Raw genomic sequence first — 14,570 nt, forward strand, 5'->3', positions numbered from 1 at the left:
GCCAATTTCTTATTGGCATCACAACAGAGGTAGGACTTGGGAGTTACTGGAGGGAGAGGCAGTTTGAGGCTTTAAAGGAACAGCATGGGAGAAAGCAAGAAGAGATTAATGAGGGAAGCAGATAAATGGACCATGAGGAGGACGTGTGCATGGACTCTTTAAAACTGTAACAGACAGACAGGCAAGAAGGGGCTGGGAAGGGCTCTAAGAAAAGCTTGTATTATGGAACAATAGGCCCACCGGGAAAGTTTCTTCCTAACCTTCCTCCTTAGTGGTCAGTCAGAACTATGACCTGGTTCTTAAAAGTTTGGTGACAATTTCATTCCAAAAGGAACTCCACACACACACACACACACACACACTTTCACCAATCGGTACAGAATCTAGTAAAAAGCGCGGATGCCTTCATGACTTCGGTTTTGGTAAGGAAGAGCCCATGAGAGATTATCCAGCAGCTGGGATTTTAAGGGGAGGGATAGCTCAGTGGTTTGAGCATTGGCCTGCTAAACCCAGGGTTGTGAGTTCAATTTTTGAGGGGGCCACTTAGGGATCTGGGGCAAAATCAGTACTTGGTCCTGCTAGTGAAGGCAGGGGGCTGGACTCGATGACCTTTCAAGGTCCCTTCCAGTTCTAGGAGATAGGATTTAAGCAAGAAGCTTTCAAAAAAGGTACTGTGATAAACTCAGGACAGACAACTGGGGGGGGGGGGTAGAAAACAGTCCCAGAAGGTTAACAGGCCCTTCTCCCGATCAACTGAGGAGGTGTGACTACAGGTCAATCAGGTTCAGCTGAGAAGGGGCTACCAGAGATCAATTAGGATCAGCTGAGAGGGAGTTACCTGAGGTTGATTAAGATCAGCTGAGACCGCCTGAGACCTTTTAAAACCCTTCCCTGTTGGGAGAAGAGGGGGAAAGAGAGAGAAGGAGTCAAGCTGCCAGTAGGCTAGGAGCAGCAAGACAGCGAGCCTCACCAGGAGGGGAGGCTGCATTCTCTCCCATAAGGGAAGAAAAACAAGCCCAAAAGACCGGCTGAGAGAAGAAACAGACTGCCCCTGTCCATCCTAGAAGGACGGTTTTACCCAAGCCCGTCTCACCAAGGTTAAAAACAGCTGAGGCTGGTGAGACTAAGAAGGTACCTTGCCACAGTACACAGTGAGTGAATGAGCTACCTCTGGACTAGGTGCAGTTGGCAAGGCAGTCTGAACTAGTGAAAATGGAAGTCATCCAGCAGGAAAGGAGTGAGCATATTGTAAAACAGGATACAAACATCCCCCTATGGGGAAAGGGAAGCACCACAGAAAATGCCTCAGGAATCCTGAAATCCTGTGCAGAAGTGTGGCAAGGCAGAATATAGGAGGGATGAGGCCTGCCCAGCCAGCAGAAGCATGTGCAGAAAATGCAAAAAAAAAAAAGGATACTGAGAGTTTATGTGCTGAAGAAAGCAAATCGCAGAGTGCATCCAAGCAAGGGTGAGTAATACCTATTCCATGGGATCTATGTCATAGAATCATAGAAGATTAGGGTTGGAAGAGACCTCAGGAGGTTATCTAGTCCAACCCCCTGCTCAAAGCAGGACCAACCCTAACTAAATCATCCCAGCCAGGGCTTTGTCAAGCCAGGCCTTAAAAACTTCTAAGGATGGAGATTCCACCACCTCCCTAGGGAACCCATTCCAGTGCTTTACCACCCTCCTAGTGAAATAGTATTTCCTAATATCCAACCTAGACCTTCCCCACTGCAACTTGAGACCATTGCTCCTTGTTCTGTCATCTGCCACCACTTGGAACAGCCGAACTCCATCCTCTTTGGAACCCCCCTTCAGGTAGTTGAAGGCTGCTATCAAATGCCCCCTCATTCTTCTCTTCTGCAGACTAAACAAGCCCAGTTCCCTCAGCCTCTCCTCGTAAGTCATATGCCCCAGCCCCCTGATCATCTTCCTTGCCCTCCGCTGGACTCTCTCCAATTTGTCCACATCCTTTCTGTAGTGGGGGGCCCAAAACTGGACACAGTACTCCAGATATGGCCTCTCCAGTGCCAAATAGAGGGGAATAATCACTTCCCTTGATCTGCTGGCAATGTTCCTACTAATGCAGCCCAATATACCGTTAGACTTCTTGGCAACAAGGGCACACTGTTGACTCATATCCAGCTTCTCATCCACTGTAATCCCCAGGTCCTTTTCTGCAGAACTGCTGCCTAGCCATTCGGTCCCCAGCTTGTAGCAGTGCATGGGATTCTTCCATCCTAAGTGCAGGACTCTGCACTTGTCCTTGTTGAACGTCATCAGATTTCTTTTGGCCCAATCCTCCAATTTGTCTAGGTCACTCTGGACCCTATCCCTACCCTCCAGCGTATCTACCTCTCCCTCCAGCTGAGTATCATCCGCGAACTTGCTGAGGGCGCAATCTATCCCATCATCCAGATCATTAATAAAGATGTTGAACAAAACCAGCCTCAGGACCCACCCCTGGGGCACTCTGCTTGATACCAGCTGCCAACTAGACATCGAGCCACTGATCACTACCTGTTGAGCCTAATGATCTAGCCAGCTTTCTATCCACCTTATAGTCCATTCATCCAATTCATACTTCTTTAACTTGCTGGCAAGAATACTGTGGGAGACCATATCAAAAGCTTTGCTAAAGTCAAGGTATATCACGTCTACCGCTTTCCCCATATCCACAGAACCAGTTATCTCATCATAGAAGGCAATAAGGTTGGTTAGGTATGACTTGCCCTTGGTGAATCCATGCTGACTGTTCCTGATCACCTTCCTCTCCTCCAAGTGCTTCAAATGGATTCCTTGAGGACCTGCTGCATGATTTTTCCAGGGATTGAGGTGAGGGCTAACCAGTCTGTAGTTCCCTGGATTCTCCTTCTTCCCTTTTTTAAAGATGGGCATGATATTTGCCTTTTTCCAATCGTCCAGGACTTCCACCGTTCGCCACGAGTTTTCAAAGATAATAGCCAATGGCTCTGCAATCACATCAGCCAACTCCCTCAGATGCATTGCATCCAGCCCCCTGGACTTGTGCATGTCCAGCTTTTCTAAATAGTCCTTAACCTGTTCTTTCACCACTGAGGGCTGCTCACCTCCTCCCCATACTGTGCTGCCCAGTCCAGCAGTCTGGGAGTGACCTTGTCTGTGAAGACCAAGACAAAAAAAGCATTGAGTACTTCAGCTTTTTCCACATCATCTGTCACTAGGTTGCCTCCCTCATTCAGTAAGGGTCTCACACTTTCCTTGACCTTCTTCTTGTTGCTAACATACCTGTAGAAACCCTTCTTGTTACCCTTCATATCCCTTGCTAGCTGCAACTCCAATTGTGCTTTGGCCTTCCTGATTACATCCCTGCATGCTCGAGCATATTTTGGGTGTCCAAAGACAGCACCCATCAACAGGCATGGACTGTTAGTCTCAAGATTTACAACACTATTAAATTTAAATTGATTTGGGGGCATACATGACTGTGATTTCTAAAGCAACTTAAGAAGGTGAGCACTAGCTCTACACTGGAGCAGCGCCCAGAGAGTGATTAATAAGCCAAAGACATGTTGAAAGCCAATTCAAAGCCAGTACTAGCTACAAAGGCAGAGATCATGAGTTGGACATCTTTGTCATTAATGGGACCAGCACATGTAACCTCTTAGACTGAACCGCAGCCATTAAGATGGGCTTTGTTAAAACACAGAGGAAGGTGAGTCAAGGTTTGGTAAAGTGGCCTGTTCAAAGGAGAACCAGTGTGAATTCTACTGAAACTGGGGGCCATGTTATATGAGCTCAAATGGGCACATCCGTGCATGCATGGATTTAAAGAGGCTCAATGAAGCAGTAAGGGGGGAAAGTGTAATCTTCCCACCACGGAAGATGTAATCTCCAAGTCAACAGATGCAGAAGGATTCTCCCAGCTAGTCTGGCAAGTTCCACTCTATCGTGACAGTGCCAGAAGAACACAGCGTAAGATTAGAACAGGTTCCAAAGCCAACGGAGGCAGTGGTACTAAAACAACGTTAGAGAAACAATGTTTGGCAAAAAGCACTTAGGTACAGTTATCTGGGAATTCACGAGTGCTGGGCTGCTCCATGCCATGTCCCAGAGTCTGCATTCACTGCAAAAACACGCATAAATCAAAGAAAGCAATGGGAAAACTGGGTACCAAAGGTATAACGAGATAGCAACACAATGGAGCTGTCATTATTGGGCTCTATTTCTTTGGAAAATCTCCTTCTCTGGTACCCCTTCTGCTGGGTGGCAAACAGCAGCACAAGTATGTGACAAAGAGGAAAAGGCTAGGAGAAGAGGGAGTCCTCTTGCTTTCCAGTGGATTCCTCAGTAGTAACTTCTGTATCACTGTCCTCATGCATAAGATCAGCTACGACTCCTCACCCATCACACAGTAAACTACCTGGCACAAGGCTATGAACTGGAGGTAGGAACGTTTTCTTTCCCTTTCTGTCTCCTTCAAGAAAGTTGCATATTCCGAATAATCCAATCACGCTGTTGTCTGCAGAGTAAAAGAAATGATCACTCTTGATCTCCAGCCATAGCCCATTAACCTGGAAATTAGGTTCCAAAGAAGCATATTCAGCCATGCTATTTCCACTGAGGCAGAAAAAGTTTCCCCCCTATTGCTTTGCCTCATCTATAACTTAGTGAGTAAAATGAGAGATGCTTAGAGAGAAGCAGAGGGAAGCATTGTAAATTTAACACTGATGTGCGCCAGCAGCCAAATGTTTGCCTGTCTCTTCTTTGCTCCCTCTACTATCGCACTGAGTTAGCTTTGAGCCTGAGGGCAGTGAGGTGGTCTCATTGGTAGCACAATTCCTGGGCTTGGCAGCAGCTCCACTAAGGCACTGGCTTTGACACACAACAGCAAAGGGCTGGGCTCCAAGCTGAACATTTCATCCGCCGCAGACCGGGCTGAGAACATCCAAAAGCAGCTGGAATGTCTGCATCACTCCACTCGGACTCACATCGAGATTCTTCTTTGGTAGCAATGCAAAAGAGACAACCCAGGGATTCCGGGCATACTCATATCTACTTCTTTGCCTGTTTTCTTCATTAGACGGTGCACATTTTACCCAGGGAGGGAAAGATGAGGGTGACTGTCATGGATGGGCGCAGAGTTTGCCCCTCCTTTAACCATGTGACTAAAGCTTTTGAGATTCTTTCCCCAACCCAGCATAGTTAAAAAAAAAGATCTCAGTGCAATCGTTCAATCAGCGTCTAAAAGCTGCCTACCATCCAGCCCTGGTTAGAAGGCTGAAGTAATCATGTGCCTCATAAGTAATGAGTTGGAGGAAAGCATGCAGCCCCCACTTCTAATCCTGAAGCCATCTATGGTGGCCACACATCAAAAGTCAGCAGTGAAGAAATATTAAAATTAAACTTAATCCCCAAGGCCTAGCCCCAACTCGAAACCATCCCACTCATCCAGACACTGAAAAAATACACTGAATAAAATGAAGCGTGCGAACAAGGCTCAACCGGACCCTGCCACCTGTCCCAGCTCTGCTTGGCCATTTGACCAGTGATTAAAAGACACACACCCAGGCGACGGTGAGCTTTGACACTGGGGATGGATCGCTCTCTTCTGACAGCCACATAGACAATTATCACTTGACGAAACGGCAGCACTGATGCTTTCCCTCTCTTTCTGGAGGGTTTCCTCCATCTAATGGAATATCTTTGGCATGAGCAACATGACTCAGACCTAGAGATAGGCAGGCAGAGAACACACTAACGGGGCCTGATGTGATGATGATCATGGGGGTTGCCTTATGGGAATTTCTAAAGGGAGATTGCTGCTTTTCAGCTTCCAGGGTGGACAATTATTTATAAGAAACTAACAGAGCCATAAAGACCAGTGCCTTGATGTCCAATACTCATATGAAAGACCGTGCCCAGCACTCTCTGATATGACTGCTGAAGACCTTGGCAATAGTCACCTTTAAGTGTCTTTTCAGAAAGATCTTTATGACAAACCAATAGCCTGACACTGGAGAATATGGAACACTTAATGGACTGAGAGTTAATCTTCTCACTCTGACCAACCAGGACATGTTGTTAGCCAAGGATGAGGCAGAATAATTTAATGGCCCCCCTCAAACATGTAGGCCCAAAATCTTAGGATAATTCTGATAGGCATTCATCCTTTGGTTCTGTTACCCTCAGAGGTAGCATGCACCTGAACCAAATATATATGCCATGTATGTCAAATCCTGTTCCCAGTGAAGTCAATGGTACAACACTAACTGGCTCCAGCAGGACCGGATCTGACCCCAAGTGCCCACAGATTTTATGTTACATGTTTATGCACACAGCGAAGGTGACGGGTGTTTTTGATCAGGAATACAGAGAAATCTGAATGCAGTTCTAGCATGAACGTTCCCAAGCCACACGGCACAGTTTATATTCAGAAGGAATACACAGAGATCAAGGTATGCTTCCAGCTAAAAAAAAGGGGACACAGAGCATGGGAGGCAGCTCATCTGACCCAGCAAAAGACCTGCAACTATTCAGGAGGGGAAGTGAATAAGCGTATAGAGGAAAAGAGCCATTACATATATATTAAATTAGACTGACAGCTGGATCTTCCACAGTTTGAGTGGTGGCTATTACTCCTTTGTTTTTCACCCTAGAGAGGTGAAAAAAGGAGAGAGATCAGAAGCAGCTGCAAGCAAAACCCACAGTAGCTAAATCTCCCACCCTGAAGAATAGCTGGGTCTTCTCTTAGCCACCCAACTACTCACAGACTGCACAGGTGATGTGAGCTGGCGGGCAGAGGAGAAACATCAATAACTTGTTTCCAACTCCTCACCCCAGTCCCAGGGGCGTATATTAGGGCTGCAAATTCTACTGCTGCCAGTTGAATTACTGCTCCAAAGCCACGTACCCTCCCTCCTATTGAATTTCCTCAGTGTCCTGCTGAGATACTGAGGAGGCTGGATGCTGGTTCTTGACCTGCCATTTGAATCACAAAATTACATAGGCAAAAAAAAAGAAAAAATCATTCCCAGAAGCATAGGCACCGACTTCCTCAGTTCCTGGGGGGTGCTTGATCCCTGATCAGCCCCAGGCCCTGCCCCCACCCCGTCTCTTCCCACCCCTGCTCCTCCCCTTCCCCCAAGGGAAGGGTAGGAGCTGATCCGGGGGGTTGCCGGTGGCCTATGCCCAGAAATCTAAGTGAAATGCCATGTGCAACTGAAAGACATACCATACCTAGGTCAGTGCTCTCCCTCCCCCTTCACAAATGCACATGCAAAATATCAGCTTGTGAAAGCCTTGCCCGGGAAGTAGGGGAGGGACTGGGTTTGCCTTTGCACGCTGATCAGCACCATCTTGCTCATTAGCAAACGTGTCCCCTCCAATGTGTGTTCTCATTTGCAGGCAGGGAACCGCTTCCCAACAGCAACTTTTTCCTTGCCACTGAAGCAAAGTCTAGCTTTTGTCAACACAAAGAAAATAAATAGCAGTGAAGTGCTTGTTTTTAATTATGTGGAGGCCATATTCGTATTTAATGTAAAACACAAAAGATCATTCTCAGACCCACTTGAATTCCTCACACATGTAAATTATAGTTTGTCATCCTCAGACACAGAGACATTACCTCTCAGAAGGTGCTTTTGGAGAACGAATCCTTTAACCTGCATCTCTTATTAGCAGAGGAAATTACCTGCTCTTTTCTCTCTGTGTGTCTTTTTAACTACATGTGATGAAAATATATCAGAGCATAGGCCAATATGCCCATGATTTCTATATATACTTGGATACTGGGATATAAATTGGGCATTCCTTCCTAGAACGAGTCATTTATCATCAAGTAACTGGATCCGCCCCTCCCATAGTAAAAGCCATAGGAGAGGAGGAAATGACTGCAGAGAACCCCCCATATCATCCTTCTGGCAGGAGGGAAAGAGACATGAGATTTTTCCCCCTTCGAACCAATAAAGATCAGAGGACTCAACCCTGAACCCAGCAGATCTCCAATCATGGGCTTCATTACCTAAGCATCTCCTCCACTGACATGTAGCTGTGAAGCTAACAGCTGTGAACCAAGGTGGCCTATAGAGGTCCACACATTTCACTATTGCTCTTTGTTGTATAAAGTAACAGGTACATGTATTGGACTAGATGGAAGAACAATTGGTTGAGTTGGGCTTTATTATACGGGAAGTCAGACTAGATGATCAAAATGGACTATTCCGGCCTCAGTATCTACGAGTGTTGTGTACATGCAGTTTATGGTGTATTTTTCATATAAATGACTTTTGTGGCCTCTGATCCGCTAGTATACACAAAACAGTACATATTAGAAAACCAGCATGATATATTAGTTCTGAGTATGGGATCAAGCAGAACTAATTAAAAGTAGTGGAGTGACACTCATCCAGGCATACCACAAGCTTGTCAATGTGATTTGCATGTTTAGAAAGTGGCCAAAGACTTGGACCCAGCCCCTGATGGTTCCTATTCATAAAAAGGAGAACCCGATTATTTGTGGAAATTAATGCATGGCCTCATTATTAACATATCCTAGCAAAAAACTACTGTGCATCATCCAGAAGACAATTGCACCCAAGATAGAGAACTTTCTAGCTGAAAAACAAGCCTGGTTTAGATCCAAAAGACAGCAAATATTCAATCTGCATGTGTTATACAAGAATGGTGGGAAAGTGGCCCACGTCTTTGTGGATTTTGCCAAGCATTTGGCACAAACCTCTTAGGGGAAGCCTGCAACTAGTCCGAGTTGGTGAAAATCTAATAAGGCTGATACAAAACCTCTATAGGAGCATGACAGTTGTGGTGTTTATCGGGTATGAGCAAAGTAGTTGGTTTGATTGAGGGATACATGTCAGACAGGGCTACATGCTATCACTGTCCCTCTTCAACTGTTATTCTGAGGAAGTGTCACTGATGGAAACCTACAGGAGGACGTACCCATTGGTGAATGAAAAATTAGTCATCTGTGCTTTGCCGATGATATTGTGACTGGGTCATCGCAACAAGAGGTGCAAAAATAGCTAGAAAGAGTCATTGTAGAAGCAGAGACGTTGGTTCTAAAGATATCACACAAAAAGACAAAGAAACAAAATATCTGTTGAAAAGGTGAAGATATTTCTCCCAGATCTGAGGAGGCACTGGAGTGCACAGAGACACCTAAGCAGTGTTAAAGAGCACTTAGAGATGTGACATACAAGTGGACTTGTGACTGCTGCTCTAGCGATACTCAATAGCATTTGGAGAAGCAAAGGAATTTCCATGAAGTGTAAAATTAAATCTGTGTAGGGGAGTCATGGCTGCTAAGGAAACAGGACATTAAGAGGCTTTCTGCCCTCAAATTGCTGCACGTTAGATATGCCTCACACACAAATAACAAAGAGGTTAACGCTCATAAGTGACCTGATACTGGACATCAGCAAGACAATCAGACAAAGGAAACTTGAGTTTGAGGAACACGTGGGTTGGATGAGTGGAGGAAGATTGCCAAAGCAAGCTTTGCAGAGAGTGGTGCCAGTGGATACGCACGGCGAGTGTGGGTCAGTGAGGTGGCTAACTGGATGTTCTCAAGGCTGTTCCAAGACCGCAAAATATGGAGGAAGATTGCTGCCAATGACTCCCGTGTGCTGTGTTTACTGTCCATGTGATGTGACTATGGTGCTTAGCTCTATGAGAATATGTACGCATGAGTATGTAACAGGATTGGCTGACTCCTGAGCAGCCTCTCATGGCCAGACTTGCCTCTGCGGTGCCCTGCTTCTGTTTCCTCCTCTTTGGGACCCCTGACGAAGTGCACACAGGCTTCTCTCTGGGTTACCACCACCCCTGCCTGGCGCCAGTTAAATAAAAGAAATATTTCTTAACAATCCTCAGGGTCCCACAAGAAAGTCTGCCGGCACACAACAGTCCATACTGAGCGGTGGTGTCTTCTCGCACTACAAGAGCTCTTCTTCTGTTGCAGTCTGTTCTCACAGCTGTCACGGACTCAGAGGACTCTCTCTCAGCTCCGTACAGTCCCTGGGTGTAACCCCCTTCAGTGCAACAGCCTACTCTCTCTTGGGGGTTAAGCCCCTCTGCCTCCTGGAACTGCACCTCTCTGAGCCTTAGCACGCCTGTCTCTCGCCGTGGGCCTCCTCAGGGAGTCCACTCACTCTGGACCCCCAGGGCCACCACACCCAGAGGAAATAATGCCACCCTGATCTCTAGACTGGAGTGACTATCAGCCAATGTAAAACAGGGGGGTTTATTGAGCATCTGAATCAAGCACAGGAAACTCTCCAGACCCTCGGGCCTAGCAACCCTCAGCACAGTACATCTAGGTCTCTCCTGCATCCAGGTGGTCTCCGGCTGCTCTCTCTCAGTCCAGAAGCTCCCTCCTTCCAGCCAATCATCCTATATCATCTCCCCCAACAGCTCCTCCACTATCCTTTGTCTTCAAACCCAGGTAAACAAGTCGCTCGGGCCTCCTCTCTTCCATCCTTTCTTCCCCACTGGCTGGAACCGGCTGGTCAGGTCACCAGGGTCCTCTCTCCTCAGCCCTTTGTCCTCCCTCTGGCTGACTGCCAAGCTGGGATAGGCCTCCTGGTCAACAGATCACGGGTCGCTAGGATCCCCCATCTCCAGGCAGTTGTCCAGGGTCCCGACCGCTAGGCGAGGTCACACCTGGTCCTCTGTAACAACAAACCCTCTACCCCCATCTCATTACACACACAGCACACAGGGAAACTGAGATCCACACAGTATTCATGCAAAACTCTAAGAAAATCCCCCACTTCGTCACAACAGCCCATCCTCCCAGCTCTTCCTAGCTGGCACAGACTTCTAGGCTCCCAAATGTCTAGACCCAAACTCCATCCAGGTTTCCCCAAAGGAGCCTCCTGCTCCCTGGGCTCCTCTCTGTCACAGGGTCATCCATGCAGGAGCCCTTCCCGCTCACTCCCTGCAATCTCTCTACCCGTTTCTGAGCTTCTCCCCTTCATTGCAGCTTCCTGCTGCTCTTTATAGGGCAATCATCCTGATCTTTCCCAGGTGTGGCTCAGTCTGTAATCAGGTTCAGCTAGCCCCTGCCCTCCAGCCCTTAAGGGGCAAGCCACCCTTTTACAGCATGTATGTGATCAGGTAATTAAAGTGGGGGGAATCACTCACAAGGGCAGAGTTAAGCTTATGTAGGCAGCCTTTGCGGAGGTATCTCCTTACTTTTGAGCATTTAACTGGGCAACCTTAACTTTGTCTTCACAGAAATGTAGATATAGATTAGCCTAAATTTTAAAAAGGAACGGAACATAAAAAGAAGGCGCTTCTCTCTAAGGGTTTTAAAGCTCCACTGGCTCGCAACAGGTTGACAATAATCGCGTGTAAATTCCTGTTTAACTCAACACTTGCAGGAGAATTTATTCTGAGCACATCAGGAGGTGCTGAGAGTCTTAGGAGCTAGGATAATGCAAAAAATAAATAAAATGCATCAGAGTGAGGCGCTCCCTGGAGAATCTCCCAAATGCACAGCAGGGCTTTCTGCCCCCTTTACACCGTCAGTACACTATTCAATATGTAGCTAAGTTAGCCACACGCAAAGCCACCATCATTAGCTGCATGCCGAGCCACTGCATCTGTGTGCAAATGAATAGCAGAATTAGGTCCTTAATAAGCGTGGGTAAAAGCCTGTGCAAAATGTACTGGGCATGTGTAGCATGCAGTTTCCACAGGGTTATAACCTAGTCCAATTAAAAACAAAATTTCACTGGAAAGTCTCCAAGGCAGGTCTCCTCAATGTGGCCTAATTTCAGCGCTCTAGCCTAGCCAGTTCACCTGTAGATCTATTAAAAAGCTCACAGGAAGTTCTCCTGCATTGTTAAAAGTATACTTGTCATTATCCTTGAACTCAGACATGACTGGATTGTTTTTGTTCAAACTCAAAAAAAAAAAAAATCGCCTTCAGGCAGACACAACACCAGAAAAGTCAACATTTCAGAGAGTTCCAAGACACCAGAACCAGGGTGTAAGAATGGGGTCAAGGCTACTCCTGCTTCTTTAGAATGGAGTCAGGGCCACTAATACTTTTTCGATGTGCAGGATAGAGATGTGCCTGAGCTGCCAAGTTTGACACTGTTGATATCAAGAGGTTGTAGGTCAGCCTGAGATAGGAGCCAGCTGCCAAGTGGGCATCCAAACTTCCTCCACATTTGGCACTGCTTGGATCAAGGGGTTTGGTTTGGGGCCATCTTTAGCATGTGATCAGAGAATTCCTTCTTGCCGTTATATTGAACAATTCTTGGATAGCAAAGTACACGAGGAGCCTTTGTAGGTGCTGTCATGCCGATGAGTGCCAGCAGCATAATGAAATGTTGTGATCGCGTAGAAGGCATGATTACAATTTGCCCAAGGGCAGACGCTACTTATACACCAGATTTATTTTTTTCTGGGCAGTTGCTCATTTGACAATGGAGATTAAAGCGCTGTCACATTCGAAGTGCGGCTGACCTGCTTTGCAGGGCATCTACCTTGGCAAGCTTCTGCAGGGACCGATGATGGAAACAGACGAGATTTCTGCAGTGCTGGATTGCTGGGGTGCTGTGACTCCATCACCCATTTAAACGGATATCCCTGGTTGGAAACAAGTTGTTTCATTTTAGCATTTCTACCTCTTTGACCTGCTCCTTTTCATTGTCTAGGAAGTACCCCCATTTCTCTTTAGCCAGTTGTCAAGGTTTCTGAGATACATGCCAATGTGGGGAGAGCTCAGGCTGAACACTATTTACACGTAAACTACACAGTCATAACTCTGCTATACTTATATAGTGATAACATCAAGAGACCTCAACTGGGTCAGGACCCCATTGTGTTAGGAGCTGTACAAACACATAGTAAATGACAGTCCTAGCTTCAATGAGTTTACAGTCTACATGTGGACACTCCTGAAAATTAATCCATATTAACTAAAGGTGTGAATTCAAAGTGGATTAATTAAACCCTATTAAACCCATGTGGACATTCTTATTCAGAATCAAACTAACCATAATTCGGTCCATTTTAATTCACTTCCAAAAATATAACTAAGCTAAACCAAATTAAGGCCATTTTACTTCTGAGTAAGAGCATCCACGCAGGGTTTAATGAGGTTTAATTAGCTGACTTTGAATTCACATATTTAGTTAATTTGGATTAACTTTCATGAGTGTCCCCATGTAAGCAAGTCCTCAGAGACAAGACATACCAGGTGAATGAGAAACAAGTGGGCAGGGGTGGGGAAAACAAACAGGGCAACAAAAAGAATAGGCTTTTTAACAAAGACGACCTGTTTGCACAATTCTTAGCCAGTCAGGAGCAGTAATCACAGTATTCACAACTCACCCCCTGCCCAGTCGTTGTTATACTGACACTTCTCTGTATGCACTACAGAAGTGGAGAGGTTTCAGGAGGCTTGAAAGAGGATAAGGGGCAACAAAAGAGAAAGGGTGAAGGCGCTTGTGGGAGAAGAAGTCAGGGGGCAATCAAAGTGAGCATCACTGGCAGAGTGAAGGCAAGAGTCAATCTCATGAGAAGCCAGTAGGACAGATATGTAGGGCTATGGAGGGCTTTGAAGATTAGGATAAGAAGGTTGCATCTGATGTGGTGGAGGAGGGGGACTCGATGGCAGGGTGTAGAAAGGGGTGACATAGAGCAGGAGAATGATCTAGCAGCAGCATGCTGAATGAACCAGTGTGTGTATTGGGGGGGGGGGGGGGGGAGGTTGCAGGCATTGAGACTGGAGAGGAGATTTCAGTGGTCATGGTGCAAGATGGTCAGTGTCTGGACAAGTATTTTGCTTGCATGGGCAGAGAAGAAAGGCTGGATCTTGGAGATGCCGGGCAAGAAGAAGTGACACAATTTTTACCTGGCCTGGATGTGTAGCTCAAAGGAGATGGCCTGAGTCAAAGGGGAAGCTGAGATTAAATGTCTGAGCAGGAGGGAGGAGGGTGGCACTGTCCACTGTGATGGAGATAGGGACAAGGGGACTGAGGCCAAGAACTTTGGAAGAATCAAAGAAGGACTGGGTAACAAGGTGGAGGAAATATCAGGAGGTCCTTTCAGGCCATGTTAAGTTTCAGTTAATGGCTGGACAGGAGGGGACATCGGAGACACAGGCCAAGACTTTAGTTTGGATGGAGGGCGACAGGTTCTGAGTAGAGAGGTGATTTGTGAGTCAGCAGCATAAAGATAACTAAAGCCATGTTTGCAGATGAGATCTCGCAGAGATAGATGGTAGAAGGAGAGGAGGTGGACCAAGGATGAAGCCCTATAAAGGACCACAACCAAAAGAAGGGCTATAGAGAAGGAGAAGTAGGCAATGAAGGAGCAACCCGAGAGACAGGAGGAGAACCAGGGGAGAACTGAGTCCTGGAAGCCCAGGGATGACAGAATGTCAAGCAGAAGAATTAACAATGGGAGATGCTGCATGCCCAGCACTTCAGAAAATCTGCCCACTTCTGGTAGGTGCCTAATGGGAGCTGAGCTTTTCTGACAAACTGCCCCCAACCGTGGAGGCTGAGCACTTTTGAATATCCAGCTACTAAGGACTAAGTCATAAATTCAAC

Source organism: Terrapene carolina, unplaced genomic scaffold, assembly GCF_002925995.2.
Source record: "Terrapene carolina triunguis isolate 2854851 unplaced genomic scaffold, T_m_triunguis-2.0 Scaffold33392, whole genome shotgun sequence".
Classification (NCBI taxonomy): Eukaryota; Metazoa; Chordata; order Testudines; family Emydidae; genus Terrapene; species Terrapene triunguis.